General features: G+C 38.7%; 2 long non-coding RNA genes across 2 annotated transcripts in view; one reads left to right on the top strand and one right to left on the bottom strand.

The window, feature by feature from the left end:
* LOC135328194 (uncharacterized) overlaps window positions 1-20654 on the bottom strand; it is a 111752-nt gene that overhangs the window by 77362 nt on the left and 13736 nt on the right. The window lies entirely within an intron of this gene.
* LOC135328193 (uncharacterized) overlaps window positions 7001-20654 on the top strand; it is a 46886-nt gene continuing 33232 nt past the window's right edge. Inside the window, exons 1-2 of the long non-coding RNA XR_010388961.1 lie at window positions 7001-7053; window positions 13635-13739. This is a non-coding gene — a long non-coding RNA (uncharacterized LOC135328193). The remainder of the gene's footprint in view (window positions 7054-13634; window positions 13740-20654) is intronic.

Genomic DNA, 20654 nt, shown 5'->3' with positions numbered 1-20654 from the left:
GGGGACACAAACAGCCCCCTTTTTCATTACTGTGCTGGCATTTTCAGCAATATACCATAAGGTCAGTCCAAGGCGAGCTGGACACTGATTCTTCTAGGGCCACGGCACATGGGTACACACCAGCTTTGTCGCTTTGCTACATGAGACTGCATTTCGCAGGGCCAGCTCTTAACCGGCATCTGACTTCAGCGGAAAGACGTAAGCACAGCTCTCACGTGGCCCAGCAGGAAACGCCAAAACTGAACTGCGAGGGAAATCAGCTACTGATCAACTCCTGGCTTCTACAAACTCTTTCACACACACACACAGAAAGATCGTCTTCTTCAGAAACTCAGATTCAGGTTAATGCACTAAAGGGCTAATAATTTAAAACTGTCAAAATACAGAATCGAGATCTTCTATGACTTTTACTCTGCAGGTTAATCTGAAGGTCTCCACAACTCCTTTCAAAGGGAGGAGCTATTGGAAAACCAAGGAAAACAACTTTATGTCACCTTTGCACTTCATAATCAGTCAGGAACGGCTGCATGGCTACTCAGCAGCTTCACTGCTCCACAGGCAGAGGCAAGCATAAAATATGCAAAAAGAGAATTATGAACCTAAACACGAGTTAGTATAAGTCAGCATCACAATGGTCCAAGTTTACTCCACCTCAATTGAATAAAAAATACTAACCAAACAGCATAATTAGTGAATAGAGTGAAATAAAATATCTAAAACCATTTTTCTGATGAAAATAGAGGTTATAGTGTTATATATATTATTATTCTATAAATACAAGAGTATATATCCTGAGGATGCTGTTTATATTATTTTTATGTAAACATCTCCAGTGTGAATAAAACATACGTGTATGCCTCAAAGTTCTAGCCAATGAGTCTTTAATGAGATCACTCACATCTGAAAAAATACATAATGCATATGAAGGACAAAATTTTGATTGCACTTTATAAGACATATTTGAAGTACACATTTCAAAAAATGTTTCAACACAACAGCAAACCTATTTTGACGACTTTGTTTCCTTTTCATCAGTAGTTGATATAATTACCTATAATGAAAAAGTTTTCCTACATACTTTCCATCCATTAAAATAATTTTTTTTAGTTATTCGGGTCTAAAATGTAAAGAAATATAGTTTCTTTATTACGATTAGCAGAAAATTGGAAAATGAAAAATACTACAAAAGTAGAATTCACACTGCAGACAGAGAATAGTAGAGTCTGTACATTAAAGGTTACATGCCTTTCTTTAGTACAATTAGGCAGAACAAAAGAAAACTGATATATTACACTGTGTGTGTTTGTTCAGTTTTTCCATCATGATGATATTTCCTTTGATTCTACTTTTTCCTTTTGAAGTATTGCCTTAACATTTAGCTTGCAAACTAATGTGCATATTAGCATAAACCTGTGCTTAACATTTATTCTATAGGCCTCTAGACAAAAGCCCAACTTAGCGTATAAGGTCAGAAAAATAGACTTTGTAAATGTTACAACAGTAAACCACAAGGTTCAGGAGAATATTACATAAATTGTGTGGAATTTTTTAATTTATCTGAATCAAGGCTACATAATAAAAACTATTTTAAAGAAATCAATAAGCAATATCAAAGCATATGTGAATTGTATGCAGAGAAGGATGGCCTACAAAAAGTAATAAAATGGTTCAATTTAAAACTGTGCTAACAGAGTTAAGAAATTGTAGAACCAAAAGTGTGCTTTCATTTCTTCCGGTGTAAACTCTGGTTATATTAGTAATCTTGATATCGCTAATATTACTACAGTTTTCTACTGCTGTAACTGAGAACACAATTTAATTCTAAAACTTACTTAGTATCAGCAATTCCCCACCCTAATAATACAGTCATCTGATGAATTCATAAGATTATTACAGATGTTCAGGAACAGCTGCTTGGAAGACTACAGAAAAGCCATTTCTCATAAACAGAGCTGGATAAAATGACAGCAGACATATTATCAGACTCAAACAGGTCTATAATAAATGGAGATAATTAGATGTTTAAGAGAGTTTCTTATTTTGAAGTTCACTGACAAGCCATTCTAGATAAGTCAAAAGTGATAGCAGGGTAATTAATAATAATAATAAAAAAATAATCTCCAGTTTCCCTTGGAAAGAACTTCAACAGGCATGGAGCATATGACTCCTGATATGAAAAGGTTAAGCCTGGCTCCAGTGCCTACACTGAAAATGTGTCAATATGAAAGAGAGACCTATAGGTAGGCTAGCCCTATGTATGCATGCCTTGTACCTGACTACTATACTACCCTCTGTTTGAAAGGTATTTGATTGCTTGATTTAAGCATTTACAGAACATCTGGGGAAGGCCTGGGGTTTGGGGGGGAAGTTCTGAGGGATTTTTAAGTATTAAAACTAGCCAAGAAAACCACAGAAGGACAACAGAAATAACAAGTGTAAATGAAAATAAATTTAAAGCTTGGAGATAAACAAACCGGTTACCATTAGTATGTTCTGATTTATCCTTAAGTACAAGGAAAAGAAAAAGTCACAGCCTTGGGAAGTTTCCTTTTCAGTATTTTTTGAGGCAGGATTAAGACTAGAAAACTAGAGAAAGATTTTTATTTAGTATATCAGGATAAAGCCAGAAGAGACATTAGGCACTGAACCACCATTTAGACGACGAAGTCTGGCATTTGAGCTCTACCACAATTTTGGAAACTTTTGTTCAGCCGGTGCCTATATCTAAAGGTACACAGCATCTTCTGACAGCCGAAGCACTTAAGACACCAGCAGCAGTGAGCTGCTCTGCCACAACCGGCGCAGCTTGTGCTCACCCACAGTCACTTCCCTCTGGATCTGAGGCGCTCGGTCCTGCCAGGTCTGATAACCCCAGCCCCTTCCCTTCTCACCAGTCGATTAACAGGGCTTTAATTTCAGCTTCCATTTCATGCAAGGGGTTCCACCACATGCGCCATTACTGAGCGAATTCAGACATTCGTGTACCAAGGTATCAGCTGGAAGTCCAAAGGACCAGCTCCTTGCCTCCTGCTGAAGGCCAGGCCTTACGTGCCTTTGAACGGTGCCCTTGAGCAACTGCATCCTGTCAGCTATAACTCCAAAAGCTCCTCTGATTAAAGAACGAATTGCTCCACTGCATTTGTTCTTCAGGAAGCCAACGTTTTAAAAGGCAGATCAAAAACATGAATGGAGAAAGCCCCATACAGTCAGACCAGAGATGGACCTACCTGGTCATTTGCCATCCAACAAAGGCTACATCAAAACAGCATAAAAAAAAAGAGGACACTCAGGACCTGCCCAGAGCAAGATCATTCCTTGTAACGCCATACGAGCATCTGACAATCCCTTCTTTAGGGAACACATTTAATAGCCACTAACGGACAATGGTTCTCCCCAAATTTTTCTTATCTTTTCAGTCTCCCCAACTCTAGAAGCCATGACTTTAAACCACTAACTTTTTTTTTTTTTTTAATACTTCAGAGCTGCTGCTTGAAAAACGTCACTGGATGCCTCTTCGAACTAGTACTGTAAGAAACAGCAAGCAATCACTCCCTATTCACCTCTTCTATACTCTTGATTTTTTACGTCTCCATCATCCTTCACCTCTCCTGCAGATTTCTTCTAATTTGAAAAGCCAGTTTGTTTCATCTCTCCTCTTCACACGTCTGTTCTTCTTCGCTATTCTGGACCTATTTTGGCTCTTTAATATGACTCCAAGCTTTGTTTCCTAAGTGCTCAGAGCTAAATTAGAGCCCAACACTGCATATATGTTGATGCAGCTGTTTTATCTTGTCCTTAAGTGCATTACTTTGCATTTATGAATACTGTAGTTCTGTATGCCTTTAAGTCACATCAGATGAGCATTCTTCAGAAAGTCAAATATAAAGCTGACTGAACAGCTGTGTATTTAACTGTCATGTTATTAGTTACCCCTTTTTTTCCCAGATTATTTATGAAGGTTTGCCAGCACAGCTTCCAGCACACATCCTGTGAGATTTCAAGAGGAACTGTACCCTGCTGTATAGCATCACAACAAAAAAATGCTACTGCAGTTGCCACTTTTCATTGCTTTGATATCAAGGCTGATCTAAATGCCAGGTCACGCTACACAGTCATTCACTCAGCCACTTCACTTTTTAATTTCTTGAAGACTCCTTGGTAATACTGTATTATCCTCAGATTCGTTACAATTCATCTTCTTCTTTTAGCTTAAAACTTCTTCAACTGGTGCTGCAGTTTGAGCTTCTTTCTCAGGCTTCTCCCCAGAGAAGGCCGAATACATTTTTAGAGCTTTCCTAAACTCCTCTAGAACAAACTGTGCAACAAAACACTAACTTTGCCCGTCTGCTGTAGCCACGGGTTTTCTCAAAGCTCCTTCTGCCACCTCACTTCTCCAGTCCTCAGTCAGGCAGCCAGCCCCACCAATTTACCACCACGCTGCACCTTCTCATCATTCACCAGCAGCTTCGGACCTACCTTGCACAGACCAACTTCCAAACCCAGCCCACCGCAATCTCTCCAAAAGACCTTACAGAGCTTAAAGGGAAACCACATGGAGCTGAATAGGAAAGGAAATGGCTTTACTAAACTCATACCCTATTTCTTTGGAAATCAAGGGCAGAACTCTTAATCGTTTGGTTCGTCAGTGCAAGTAAATCACCCCAGAAAGGTTGACTGCAATTGACTTTTTGCAGCTTCCAGTGATCCAGATATTGACTTCAGAGAAGCATATTCAACATCGTGAGCGTGGCAGGTCAAGCCCATAGCTGTCATTTTGATATATTCTATTCCCACAAGACAAGAATTACAGGTTTCTAATCATGGGACAAAAGGCTCTATTCTAAGTTTTTCATGGGAATAATATGAAGTGACAGGAATACAGTTAAGAAAAAAATTTGAATGGGTTTATTTTTTCAAGACTGGAAATAGGCATTTCAGTTGAGGTTGACGTTCATTCCATCTGCTCCATGGGATGGTATTGGCCATGTTTTAAGAAAAAATACCTGCGGGCCTAGAAACCCTCAGTCTTGCCAGTCAGCTGATGCATCTCATACTGATCTGGATTTCTAGAGTTCTCATGGCAACAAGTATTCTCTCTGAATTCACAGGAAACCCACCCAGAATTCAAGTGAAGCTAATGGGCCCCTTTCAAAGCAAAGCCCTCGCCAGCTGATGTAGTGCTGTCCCAACCCAGCTTTTCCAAAATACTTTGCCAAGACAGAGTTAAGTTGCTACCAGGTAACAAAAGCTTCTGCTGGGATATCAACACAAGTTTTATAGATGTTATTTTTAGCCAAAGCTATTTTTTTAAATTAAACACCCAACTCTTCTTACAGTCATTGCAGGGCATCTGTTCACTTGCAACATTATGACTCATTATGACTTTAGTCCTATATTTTCCTTCTTATCCTATTTATTTTTTTTAATCTATCCGACCATTATGGAACCGTTTTTCTGATACATCCTATGTTCTTCCCCCTTCTGCTGGAGACCTTCATCCTAACATGAAGCTATTGTAAGGTTATGAAGTATGAACTGACAATTCTGTCATGTCAGTATAAAAGCCTTACATGTCTAGATAGTATGTGACAATACCACTCTAATGATTTAAATACTACAAATGCAATGGGTAATTAAAAAGCTCGTAAGAGAGGTATTAGCCAGTGTTTCTGAAGTTTAAATATTTAAATCATATCCAGTTGATGCAAGCAGGCCATTCTGCTGACCTCAGTGGAGTTACCAAAATTTGCGTCTCAGAGCATTAAAAAAAGTCAACTGTAACTGAACTTCCATACATCTATCTCCCCAGAAATACAAACATTCAAAAGACAGGCTGCTCATCTGTCCAAGGCAGGTGCAGGTAAGTGCTGCCATCTGTCTTGTGCTTCTCTTTGTAATATCACTCTGATTGTCATGCATTTCTATGTCTGATTCAGTCTGCCTCTGCCTCTCTGAACATTTTGCTGCCCACAGATGAAGTGCAGGTATTTAGCAGCAGCCTCTACCTATTTTTTTCAGACCCCAATGCAACAGATGAGGACAGGAAAACCTATTCTTTGATGTTCAACTATTCAGTTGCCAACATCTATTAAGATATAATTTAAGCAAGGAATACATATTCAGCTTTCTTCTACATCCACAGTATCTTTACACCTAATGTTGGTATAATATTTCATTGATATGAACTACATCAGTTAAACAAAAGGTTGTTTTGCTTTTAAAAAAAAACCCTCTATTTTGAATTCTGCTTTTTTTCCAGTTAGCTCTCAGCTAATGTTTTGAGCAGTGGATAAAATTATCCATTTCAGAATTCCTGATGGTAACACATTTCTTAATTAATAACTAGTACTAATTATAGAAGTTAATGTCAAAATGTCACTTGAGAAATCACGTGATGTCAAAGAATCCATATGAGGTCTAGTTTTTTCTTGTGTCATCTTGCATGCATATTATTAAAGCAACAAGTAATAATGTAAACATCAGTTGTATAGCTGTATTATCAAAAGGTAACTGTAACATACAAATTTCTGTTCCACCGGGGAGGGGGGGAAGAATGGGGTCTCAAATAATTTGATGACCTCCTGTGGTGGACAGATGAATGAACTTTTGCCTTAAACATTTCTTGGTGCATGGGGTGCAGGCAGGCCATAACCCCGAACAAGCCATCTGTCCCTGGCGGAAACAGGACTGGGCTGCTGCAACCCCCGAGATGGTCTCCCTGCGACCACCCGGGACACACCGAGCCAGACCACGATCGGGCAGAGACTTTGGGACCTGGACTGTCTGTTTTTAGCACAACTTCTATAAAACTTGCTTGGCATGAGTGGCTAAATTTGCTGAAGCCTTAGGCCGCACTCCCTAGTACAGTGAGAAAGGGCCCCAGAGCTGGTGCAGGCGGGAATGATAAGGGCGTTACCAGCAATTTACATTCCTGTGCACTGCTGAAACAGTGCTAATTGCTGGAGTAACCACCTCTTTGTCAGGACCTTGAGAGATGATGGCAGGACCCGAGGAATGGAGACACACCTGCCAGCAGAAACGGCAACAGAAAAGGTAAGGGAGAAAAGAAACAGCCAATAAGGAGCAGGAGACCCCAGACCCAAAAATTACTACTGGTCTGAACTACCACGTGTGTTGGGGGGGGGAACTTAATTTGAAAAAGCTGTAATTGCCCGGGGATCTCTTTGTTCAGGGTCCCTCTTTGGAGGTACCCAACTCGAGCTGTAACCACTGCACGTGTGTCATTCCGAGGTTTTCAGCGGGAACCTAGGGTCGGACCCTGCTTGAGTTGTAATTACTGCACACGCACCGCCAAAACTTACACCCAGGGTGAAGGGGACCCACCTACCCCCAGACGGTAGCCCCCCCTCCACTGCCAAGACTCCCAAAGGAAGAGGACCACCGGGATGCCGCTGGATCCATGGGTGGTGATATCTTTTTCTCTCTCTTTTCCCCTTTTCCTCTCTTTTTCCCGCTCTTTTGTTGAATGTTGGTAAGATCTGTTTGAAACCTGTGGCACGGGACTTGTCTAGCTAGTTGCAGTATTCGCCATTGAATTATCCTATTTGACCACATGCCTTATCTTTGTGTTAATAAATCTTAAAACTGGTTGGCTGGTGTTGTTTCACCTTAATTCAGTCCAAGGGCATCACGAACTTGGTCGTTGGTCCCAAAGGGAGGGAGGTCGTCCTGAACGACTCCTTTTGGGCCGCGACACCTCCACTAGGGAACACAGTAACAGGGTGCAGCCTGGTTTTTTGCAAGCAAGTGTAGGGAGAGTCTATTAAATTTCAAAACCAGAAAAGCACTGATCAATTGATATTGATGGATCTCCTGTTTCAGTGGCATAGAAAAAAAAAAAATCAAATTTCTAGGTACATAAACAGACCATAAGCAATGCTCAGGATCCCAAATCATCAACTCTTATTACTTTTGCATTTATCTGCTTTGCATAATCAACATTTCTTTCTTCTGCCTCTATCTCTATTGTCACTTACGTCATCATCTGATTTTTTACTGGAAATCTGTGTTGTCTCATCACTGACTGCTTTAAAGCAGGATCTGCAGTTCAGTTTCACAAAAGCTTTTCATTAAAAAAAAAAAAAAAAAAAAAAAGCCCACTATCCAAACTATTCATGTAGTATTCCCTGTTTTGGGGAGAGGCGTGGGGGGGAACACAATCAAACCACTGTGTACTTATCATAAATGTGTGACCCTCCTGCCAGAGTGACAAAATGCAAATATACAGCTGTGTTCAGTATTGATGCAATTCTCACAGCACAGTAAGGCATCTTGAGCTTTGCGATCCAGAAAGGAATTCATCAGAAATTGAATACAGATGTACCTGAACTGTGGCAATACTATTGCTCTTGCAACACAAATCTTTTTACATCACTGAATGAAACCTGCAATTTTAACTGTTTTGCATTGACCATATTTTTTATTCCTATCATTTCCCATTTTCATAATGTATTCAAATAGAAAGCATTCAAGATTTTAAACAAAAGTCATTCTTGACCTTTTCGGGAAGGGGAAGTAAAATGAGACTTGACTTCTATTCACAACACTACTAAATCATATTACCTGAACCCTGATGCTTCACATTATCAGCCTCTTTATTACTTACCGTGAATTTCTTTATGATCTCTAAGATAATTAAAGAGATTGCACCATTCTGTAGATCATTAAGCCATAGTTGAAGATAAAAAACGTAAAACAAGTTACCTACCTCCTTTCCCAAAAGCTGAATCCTTTGCTTAGCTTTCAGCAAAAAGACTATTTCCCATAATATCATGCCTGGGGGCAGGGGGAAACAAAACCAAACAAAAAGTTTCAGTCACTCAATAAGAAACAAAAAGTATGGGTTGCACTATATCAAGGTTTTGTCCCATCTGGAAGCGTGAAAGTGTGCATAATTAAGTTATGCAAGTTGGAATATTTAAAATACGTTTCATTTAATCATTTACATCTTGCAGCACTATTTTATTAAACAGTAAAATATTTATAGCCTCTAAGGCTCTAATTAAAATGTTGTCTCAAAATTGTCTTGCTTATTTCATATGAAAACTTAACATATGAAAACAGACAACCCAGTAAATATTTGAAAGGAAATGGTCCATGAATATTCAGTCATGAACAGCAGAGTGATCGAGAACATGCACACAAAAGCTACTCTAAATATAATCTTCTCCAAACCGGTAAGGCATAACCAGATCTAACTCATACGGCTAAAACAGCCTGTATCTTATGCCCCTTGCAAATGCTTTGATTACAAATAAGGGACTGGAAGAAATGCTCTAGCAAAGCAATTTTATACATTGTCATGATAGTAGTGTATAGTCCATTTTTGTCTCATCATTTTCAAAAGCAACACAATAATGGAACTGCTCTGTTGACTCTTCAGATGTAGAAAGGCAGAGAAGCTAGATAAAGGCATGAGGTAAAACTGAAAAGTTACTGGATTAAAATAACTGGTCCTGCAGACACGGTCCAACGTTCGTGTCTTTCAGACAGAGGGGCACGTTCCTGCTTCTGCTCTCTCTAGCACCGTGGATTTTTTTTGCCAGCACCCTCCACCTTTCCAGAGGCAGGAGTCCCCTTCCCCTTCCTCTGCTCTGCACAGAAATCTTTTCTCTATTCAGCAATTTCAATATTAAGTTGAAAACTTCAGTACATCTTCACACAGAGAAGCTGCTCCACTCCCAGGGGAAGGAATTGAATTTACGAGATTAAAACCAAGGGGCAGGGCATCACCAGTAGCCCCATGTTTATGTGGCTATTTTCTTAAGTTTCTCTTCCATGCTTTAACTCGCCCGCATAATTCTGAGCATGCGCAATGATGAAGCACGTAAACAGAGGCATCGCACAATTTAAACACCGGGCTGCCTCATGTGCAAAGCCCACAGGCTTTATATATATATATTTTAAACAGGAATCTGGTGAAAAATCCTCTTTTAAAGGAAAGATTTTAAAGCCTTATTTAAAATGCTGGGGGGGTTACTTGTCATGTATAAACAACAACTTTTCATTTCTCTCTGAAATGCAAGGAAGCAGCAAGTGATTGCCATCGTTCTTGTTAAATCTCACTACGTTTTCAGCAGTATTTTTAATTGTTTTCTATCAGGTCATAGATGGGCTCAAGGGCAGTCGCCATTCCCCAGCTTCAGGCCTTTCCATTCTTGGGTCCCTCTTAATAATAAGCCCAGCACCTTTTTTCATGTTACTGCCACTAACAGAAGATAAAAAAAGAAAAACAAGAAAAAAACCACCACACACAGACAGAAGGAAAGGAAAGATGCACCTCAAGAAGTTTTGGGTTTTTTTCATGGTTCAGTTGCATGCGTTATTACAAAACCGAAAACCTTTCCTGAAAAGTTTTATTAAGCCTCCAGTAACAGACAGAGATAGAAGAAAATCCCTAACTGACAATATTTAATTTTAGACTTTGTGAAGTGCACACTGTCTTTAAACATATAGTCACATCAGTACAGCCTTAGTTTTAGTTCTTTCAGTGTTATTTAGGTCAAAAAGTATAAAAATGTTTATTCCAATGGCGCTTTTACTTCTATAGAAATAGATTAAACTATACAGGGATCTGCTTAAATTAACCATGTGGCTTTTAAAAGAGCAAATATAGCAACAAATATGTAAGTGTTTTCATTGAATAAATGATAATTCTGCTTATAGTTTAAAAAGTAAAAATAAAGATTAATAATGAAAATAATCACTGGGGGGGGGGGGAAGGCTAGAGTTCTGCCTACATACTTTTTTTTGACGGAACTAGTAAATCTTTCCTGAAATACTGAGTTATTTCTGTAAACAATAGACAAACAAGAAAGTCTAGAAAATACCTGTTAAAAGCCAAGATAAATACCTCGACCTTTATTTTATGCTACCATAACTGCATCAATTAAAGTTTATTTATTCAAGTTCAACAGTAAAATTCCACTCTCCAAACAAAAAAACAAAACAAACAAAAAAAAAAAAAAACAAAGACATTGCAAAGAATAAGCAGCACTTAGTCAGGCTCTTCCTGAGCTCAATCTGCTAACACCTCACACGCCACCAAATCCTTGATGTTACAGAACACAAGGAGAAGGATCTGTAACGCTTTGCTGTTTAAAGCACTTTATACTGTGTATGTTGCACCTCATTCAGCAATAAGCTCAAAATATACAATACTAAAAGATAAAAATACTTATTTTTACCACCTTTCTTAAGTTCTGGGCTTCATTACCTATAGCATTTTCTTCTATCATATTTCTTTTATCACAATGACAGAAGAAATCAACTGTCTCAAATAGCAGGAATTAGTCAACAATATATTTTAAGCTTTGAAATATTACATTGAAGTGATAACTGATTAGTATTCACATTTTCAGATCAAGAGAATATAAAGGCAAACACCACTAGAGATACAGAAGGAAAGGAGCTTGAAGCTAAGCATGCAATTCAAATGAGTTAATAAGATACAAATCACTAAGGGTCATGTTCATTCCAAGTAAAATCAGAGAAGCCAAGGGCTGCACTTTGAAATGCATGAAATGGGTGTACTCAAAAATCCAAAAACTTAAATTAGATATCTTTTGACCAAAAAAGATGAACCTCTGGCCCCCACGAAATAAGAAGAGTTTTGGCATTAACTCTACAGCAATTATGTTCCTGTAATACAAGTCGTATGATTATTTTGCAGCGAAATTACATTAGTCTTCTTTTTACTTTCTGCTAAATACCAAATCAATGCCACTTGTGTGAAAGCCATGACAATAAAACTGATGTACTGTCAGACTGCTGTGGCCTCACAAAAGCTATTTATGGAGATAAGTTGCACAAAACGAGGATCTAGCTTAATCTTTAGATTCTAGGCTAAATAATGCTTTAGGAACTGTAGAGGAGGAGTCGACAGCCTTTAAAAAAAAATCTAATCTACAGATCATCTTTGACACATTTGGACAAAATTAAACTTAACCCTCCAATACTCTTCTAAGGATTTGAAGTTTAAGATCTTCAGTTTCTTTTTGCACCTGTACATCTTCAAATATTGTAACAATTTTTGCTAGCTAAAACTGATACTATCCTATTACCATGATTTGCACATATTATTACCCCTTTACTGCATTATAAAGGAAAAGAAAATACTGTACAATATACTCTTCCATCTTCTTTTTAAATGATTGAAGAAGTTCTGTGGTTGTTAATGATATTCACTCTAAAAAAACTCACTCTAGCAACAAAAAGTGGCCACTCTCTGTTAAAGTAAAATGTAAAATCCATCATTACTTGAGGAGAGGCAAGTATCAGCTCTCTAAATAAATCCTGAATGACAGCCAATTAGTTATTACTTTTGCCACTTGTTCACACACCTGTTGTTAAATTAATGTTTTGCACTCACTCCCTGAAGACCCTGCAGAACTTTATGAAATACAGTGACACACAACTCCGACATAGTCCTTGTGACAAAATACATCTTGGATGGCAGTTAATCAAGGGATGCCATGAGCTCAACAAAACCTTCAGTAAATATAACCGGGCCAAATATGTACAGCTATTGTTCTGGCCATAAATTTTGTGAATGCTTTTTACTGTAGCAACAGACAGCTAATAAATTCAACTTGCATTACCAGAAACTTATAAAGGACAGGATACACTTCATGGTGTTTTTTTCAGTGTCCTCCCCAAGCCGATGCACTCAGGCATATTGTTTCCAGAAATATTTTACATAGCAGTGATACAACGTCCCCCCTACCTTCTGGTGAAAAAAAGAGAACATTGACCAGATGCCTGTATCCCGCACTACATCCCCTTGCTGAAAAGGAAAAGGAGGTTTCATGCTTGCAACTCGTATTAGTTTCAGCAGCAATTATCAACATTGACTGCACATCCGTCACTGGGCAAACTGTGTCCTGCATCTGAAAAAACGCTAGAAGAAGTGCTGTCCCTGCTAAGGGTCAAAAGTCACACAGACTTTTCCACTATTCTACCAACGCATACATATTTAAGAAACGGGATAGACAAACAAGTCACAGCTAAGGTTACTGTGTGAAGAGTCTCAAATTTTCAAAGTACTTCCAATGCCAGTTTGAATAAGGTGGCACAAGAGATAGAGACGCCTCATTTGTGTCCATTTCATTTCAATAGAGAAACGATTCCTCCAACAAGACTTCAGGGAGTATCCACAACTCATATAGCGTTAATCTCTACAAACTCCTTTTCACTTTCACCTCATATTACTGCATTTTTTTTCCCTAAATTAGAAGATGCTAGATTTAAAAGGAAGAGAGAGAAACTGATATTGTTTGACATTAACCCAAAAGCTGGACTAAAAAAAATCTAATAATCCCTATGCCTTAATCTGGAAATCTGTATTGGCATTAAGTTGGTTTAAATTCAAAACTGAACCAAGCTGAATGTACCTGATTGCCACCAAACTGTGCTTCATCTAATACCATCATTAACTAATGACCAATATAGCGTAAACCAGTTGGAAGGGGAAGAAACATCTAGCCAAAGCTAGCAGGCCAGGTGTTTACTCTTCACATATTTCATTCTACTTTCTGTGTTCTTAGTTGACTTTCTCTTTGTTTGCCCCTTCACTTCTTTAAGGTTTGAAAGTCAATAAACTCTTCAATTTTCAGAAATTCAAAGCAGAGCAGACCAAGCATAAAGGACTAAATCAGTGCAAGGCATTGGAGATCTCTTGCTCAACACCGTCACCTGCTATACTCACAAAGATAGAAGAGGTAAGTAGAGGTGAAGCGTTCTACAGAAAAGTAACTTGTTGATGCCTGCCACAACACGGTGAGGTACAGACAAAATTACAGCTATTTCCCAGCCTGCTACTGTTCTGATGCAGTATAGCGTAACATTTTCTGGCTGGAAAGACTGCAAATTTAAAGTTTATCCCAGGACACACAATCTCTGTTTTCTAGCATCTCGGCATTCTGCCGGTATTTATCCTTACCAAGTGCAACGCCAATGTGACGCACTGCTGTCTTCACAGCTCTCTAGAAGCAGAGCAGTTGAAAAACAAGGGGAAAGGCAGCTTGGAAGATTCCAGTTGCTTTTAAAGAAAGGGATTAACGGCTATCATCAGGAAAAAATGGGAAGAGAAACTGGAGGAAAAAAAGAGGACCCTCTCCCCCCCCATATGTAGCTTTTCATTACAAAAAGACAAAGTTTGTTTTCACAAGAACTTAGAAGTTTTACAGAAAAACTTGTCATTGTGAAGGATGCCAGATTTAAGAGGGTGATTGGTTTATAGCACAAACATGCAGGAGGAACTATGCTCACTAATGTAGTAATAATAAACAAACACCACTAGTATTTAAGGAAGTGACTTAGTTTTAAAAAATTATTTTCCCTGCTAGAAAGGGGTTCCTCCCCCAAAACCACCACCTTACGGAAACTGCATCTCAAGTGTCCATTTTTCCATCGTGTTTTGAAAAAGCAGCAAGTACCTTGCACTGCTATGAAAACATCAGACTCAGGACCTGGCATGGGTTTCTAGACAAGGTTTTAGCAGCTTTCATCTAGTTAAAGAAATACTGGTGGAAGTTTCTGGAGAAAATGATAACATCTGCATTACAGCAGCTCCATACACCAGCTCACAACATGTTTGATTGATTCCCTCCCACTTGGAGACTCTGAGCAAGTGGTTATAAGAAGATACCCAGCTTCAGAAGATGCTGCCACTGGTGTTTGTTAGTTGGCATTTACTACCAGAGACCAAAGAGGTAGGCAGGTTTGGTTCAGGGCAGTTTAAGGGAAAGCTGCTTATTCTTTTACAAACTAATCCCTCTTCCCTTGTGTTCAGTCACATAATAGTCTGCAGTTCACAAGTACCAAATACTAGCTAGCATTGTAAGGGTGGAATCAATAGTATAATCCTATTAAATTCTGCAAAGCAGGCTACTTTTCAGATATACAGTGGAATCCTCTTAAATTGATTTTTTTTTTTTTTTTAAGGTAGGGTTATGTGAGACTCTAGCTGGAAATGTAGAAAAGATTGTCTACGTAACTTTCATAGGCAGTGGTTCAACCTGTTTACTTCTGTACAGTTTCTGTACATCAGCTAGCATGCAACTAGGATGCTCTACTAGATGGGTCTTTTGGTAAAAAAAAAAATTCCTTAGTTTTTGTAACCAAACAGCAATGAAATAACTGACAAACTGAAGCAAGTAACAAGGCTTCTATAGGAACCGATGCTCACATTCGTGTGTGAGCTACTGACACCCCAAAAAGAAATTCCTTTGCTAACAAGATCAGATTGCTCTTCTTTAGACTGAAAGCTAGTGCTATCATTTGCTTGAGTGTCTTTCCAGATATGATTTCTTGCACACACACCTGCAATAAAAGAGCACATTCTGTCTTCAGCAGATATTCCTGCTTATAGTTGAAAACCATACGATCTCTAAATATTTTTTGAACAATTATCACGTTTGAAGCTATATGAAAACTTAAGCTACGTACCTCACATAGCAGGAAGATAAGGAGTCCCCTCGGCAATAGCTACCTGAATCTGGCAAATAGGTGTATTTAGGAAATAGGATAAACATTATGTATCCCAGTCCACATGCTGGCCCCTGTATGAGGTATGTTGGTATTTGCTGATGGCCTGACCTAGACCTCCAGTTCTGTTATGGCATCCATTGCAAGCCACACTGCAGCCCATGCCTATGCCAAGATAGCCTGACATTCCTCTCATGTCCTTCACAGGAAAGAAAATGCATTTAGAAATTTTGAAGAAATTCTTTCTCTACTTTCCTAAAAAAAAGACCATCTTAAAGTGTCTTCCTTCCTATCTTTCCCTGTACTACCAATGCCTCCCAGTTGTGCAACCACTACAGATCCTGCTCGTATTAGAAGATGCATTAAAAAAACCAAGATAAGTCCTTTATGATCCTTCAACTATATTGAGAGGCATATAAAACACTGCAACTGCAATTCACAATACAGAGAATCTTAGCAATTCTATGATCAGAATGATACATTGGCATTGCCAAAAACACCATGGACTTCTCATTTCACCACCCAATAAATATATGTATTTGATGCATTCTGTAGATTAATTTTTATTGCTAGTATCGTAGCAACACCAGAATTTCTATACCCACAAATCATCACTAGCATCGATAACATGTATAGCACCAGCTAGACAAGCCCTTCTCTGGAAGGCAGCAGGGAAGGGACCAAAGGGCCAGAAATGACTCTGCTCAGGGCATCGATACAACAGGGCAGTGATGGAGCTAGGAAGAAAATCCAGAATTCAAATCTACCATCCCTTATTTCACACCAAACAGGTTCTTCACCCTTCCCTTTGCCCCATCCATCTTCTGCATTTCAAATTAACCTCTCAATGGATCACGACATGTTACAAAGGTTTGGCATTAAGAGGTGAAAAAATAAAGAAAGAAAGAAAGAAAGAAAAAGCAGAAGTGTGGCTACCTCATTAGGATTCTCCTCTCAAAGGCTCCCCACAGTCATGTCCTCTGAAGAGTAAAAGCAGCTTAACAAGTCAGCAATAGCTCAGTTCCCCCCAGAACAGCTACGGTAACAGTCTTGATCTCACAAACACGGTTCTTGAAATACTTTCCTAAGTCTCGACTAATCCAAACCTGTTGAGTGAAATAAAAGCCAGCTCTTTTGTCTCCCTGCTTTTTTTAACACTTGGCATGAGAAGAGTATCACTCCTGTTTCCTGCCCTTTTCCTCCTCTTACAAATAATTCATCACAAAGCAGACTTGAGAGAGGAAGAGATAATACAAGGAGTTTATTTGACTAGAAGGCCACAGAACCAGCTGTCTCTGAACCACTGTTAAAGCTCATCTAACACATTTTGGTGAATTTTTGACTACTAGGAACTAACTGGCTGTGTACCTTGTGCTGTTTTTGTTGAAGCATTTGAGCAAACCTTTTAAGGTTAATAGGAGTAGTTTTGATCAGCAGCTTTATTGTCTTACTCTGTGTGGTTATTTAATTATGCTAATCAGAAGACCACAACAAAGTTCATTTATAAGTATTAGTATTTACGCACACCAATAAACAGAAGGGTAGCTCTTCTCATTTTAGTAGACATGTGGGCACAAATACTGATTTTCCTCTTTGCTCCCATTTTACCTCAAGATCTGCATACCAGCCTCTCCCAGAAAGTGGCATGAGAGCACGTAACTACCTTCTCTGTGGAGCTCACAGCCTGCAGAGGAGAGCACCAAATGCTGCATCTGCCTGGGAGCAGTCAGATGGTGTCTTCCTTTCCCATTTCCATGCAGCTAGCCTGAGAAATTCTCACTGAGACAGTACGGCCAGGGAAATAAACTAAACTACTGAAGCATTGCCATATGGATATTTAATATATTAAAACTTGATGGACTGCTATTCTCTCACCTCGCATGAAGCCTGAAGCAACAGCTACAGTTCTGTACGGGTTAGGGACGTGAGGCAGGGTATGACAGGTACTCGCTCAGAAGCTAGTCTAATGGCGTATAGAATCTTTTACGGGTATTTTATTGCTTTTGTACAACTTTTAGCCACCTAGTTTTAGTGTTCCGATTACAAAATATAAATACTTGCCTTCAAAATCTATCACACTGCACACTTCCGAAATATGAACACATGAATATGACATTAAGGGAAGAAAGTATTCACTTAATAAAACATGCAAAAAGTGAATTCTTTTCTGATTAATAGATCACAAAAGCAGTACTAATCTCATGAGTGAATGAATGAAAAACCACAAAGTAGAGGTCAGTTTTTAATTTGAGGTTTCTACTAATAAAAACTTGCTGTTAGCTGTAATAAATAGTTGATTGTTCTGATCCTTACGCACGCCCAAGTTTCTGCAGAGTGATATCTGACTCAGAAAGTAAAGGAGCACTTAAAAGTTGCTATACATTTACTTCATACACAGTCCTAAAGCGAAGAGGCAAATCTAGCCTTCTTTGATGTGGAAGAGTTGCTGAGGCCACTCTTGTTTCTCTTCTCCCTGCTCCATCCCCTTGCCTTTTTAAGAGATTTGAATTGCAGAAACAGGCACTGTATCTCACTCCCAAAGCACACCACCAACACACCAACTGCAGTTTGTTTATGTAGAATCACTTAGTTCATTTACAAAGCATAGGAAGTCCTAACTGTCTTAGAAATCCTCAAAACCACAAAAGCAAAATAAATACAGAGTAGCATATGCAGAGAAAGAGGAAAAAGGAGAAAAAAAAATTATGATTGAGAAATAAACCTGACTCATATTTTTCCCTGGAATGACACGTAGAAGACAGTTTTAAGCCTGCCATTTTCAAAGGTAGTATCATAGTACAGCTCTTCTGCACAAGTATTTCTAATTCATCATCTAAATTCTCTAATTTAAAGGTTTAAGCTGGTGCCTTTGCCATAAAAGGAGTGGACTTCGTCATCATCATCTAATGCAGAATCTGATCTGCAAATGTGCATATTCTTTCTGCAAATATGAAACTGGAACCAGCATCTAATACTCTTATAAAAGATAGTATTGTACCAAAGGACAGGGCTTTGCTACAGCCGCTCCTGACTCCCTCCATAGCACTTGCTACTAACGTCACAGAAGGCTCCCAAAGAAGCTGCTGCAAACTGATTTCATGTCCCACTTTCATCCTCCTTCCACCCATCCCATGCTGCACAAGCTGGTTTCTCTTCTCCACATGATTTTTACAGCTCTGTGCAGTCCTGCACATCGCTCAGGTCATGCGGCGCCTCCATAACCAGCCGTTCAGCTGCTGGTTGAAAACTTTGGCTTTGTATGAAAACAGCAGTGCATCACTGTTCTCCCACATGCAGCTTTGTAATTCATGGTCTTCAGGAATTGCAATACAGAATTTACAGACTTTGGGGATCTCTACTTTTTGAGGTTATATTTAGAATCAGCTTTTTCAGAAAGGGAAAGTGTTCCACTTACAGAATATTTTAATACTATGGAAGTCTTCCTGAGTTTCATCTATAGCATGAGTTTGCAGAAATACACAAGAAACACTGACATTTAAAAATACATGTGTATATATACAATACACACAAACATATACAATACACTTATAGATACACACATATATACAGCTGCACTCGATCCAGTATGTTTTGCTATCTGATGATTCATTAACATGAATCCTATCATAAGCATATTTTGTTCTCATTTATCTATTTATATTTTGTTTCTACATATTTAAAACCAAGTCTTCTGTGATACTTATAGCATCTAGCACATTTTTCCCCTGACTCATACAGAAGAAAAATACACATATCATCCACAAATTATATGCTTTTTGTCATCAGAACATTTTCAGCTAATTACCAAATACAAAAGCTTTTTCCAGATTTTAGCAAGTCTGAGCAAGCAAGCGTGAGAGAGGAGTTTTGCTTTAGTAAGGGCCAGCATCACATTCTGCTGAACGCAGATCTGGGAACAGGAAGCGATTTACCTGAGTCAAGGACTTCAGAATACAGTCTTTGAGTGGTACAGTGAAACAGCTACAAAATAAGCTGTTATATTGAAATTTTATTTGGAAAAATACTGCTGTTTATGTAATTCAAACAAGAAAGATTTAGTTAATTACCACCTGCAAGTCAGACTTCTGACACACTTCCATACGTGGCTCACATCCACTGCAGAACCAAATCTTAGTCATGCATCTCTAACAGATTTCATGCTGCCCTCCAATCTGTCTTGCAGTGTCTTGCAGTTAAAAACTGTCTTGGGAAAACTCTATGTACAGTTTAGCAGTCTCGATTTCATATTTGTCATGCAATGAGTTGAAGATGACTTACACTATATTTAAACAATTCTAAGCCATAAGATTTTTTTTCTTTGCTTAATTTATTTTCTGTAGGTAATTGATAATTATTTGTATCAAAGTCACAAACTATAGTTGTAGTAGGGGTTATAGGTGCTCCCCACTCCTTTCCGGCCAAAGGGGAAAGCAGGTTCAAGCAAACTTCAAGTGAGCCCAAAGACCAATGCTGGAACGCTTGTTGAGTTGCTTCCTCAAGCAATCCAAATCCTATTCCAAACAGTTTCTATTGCAAGGGGAATACATTTGATCAGCCACCTGCTGCAGTAAATAAAGAGGTCATAAATGCAAAAGGCAGCCTACCCAAGAAAAACAGTTTGCTAGCATTTTCCTTCTTTTAATATCTCAAACTACTGCTACAGAACTGGACTCTTACTTTCCATGGAAATTTACTCTGCAACTGGCTCCCCCCACTTATGGGGGTGGGAGGAAAAGATCTCCAGAGGTGCACCAGGACAACAGCTGTTCCCTGAATAACACTGATTTGTTTGTGCTAATATGGAAATCCTTTCTAACAGGAGTGACACACCAAGAGTTATGTTCTGCAGCAGATAGGGTAGTAGCAATGAAACTAAAGCTACAGAGATTGAGGACCCAAGAAATTTTTTCAAACGAAAAGCAAAACACATCATTTTTTCCTTTTTCTACCTATTTCTGCAGCAGTCTACATTGCAACTAGTTTAAACTCACAACTTGGCTTCCCATATTTCAACTGCCCTCCATTATAAAATACTCAAACTCAGAACAAGTGTTAAATAAAGTACCTGTAAGAGCTTCACTCTTGGAAGATATGCTCAGAAATTCAGGGGGAAACACTGAAACTGTAACTGGCCATTTCCTTAATAT

The sequence above is a fragment of the Dromaius novaehollandiae genome, chromosome 4, assembly GCF_036370855.1.
Source record: "Dromaius novaehollandiae isolate bDroNov1 chromosome 4, bDroNov1.hap1, whole genome shotgun sequence".
Classification (NCBI taxonomy): domain Eukaryota; kingdom Metazoa; phylum Chordata; class Aves; order Casuariiformes; family Dromaiidae; genus Dromaius; species Dromaius novaehollandiae.
This window is presented reverse-complemented; position numbering and strand designations above follow the sequence as displayed.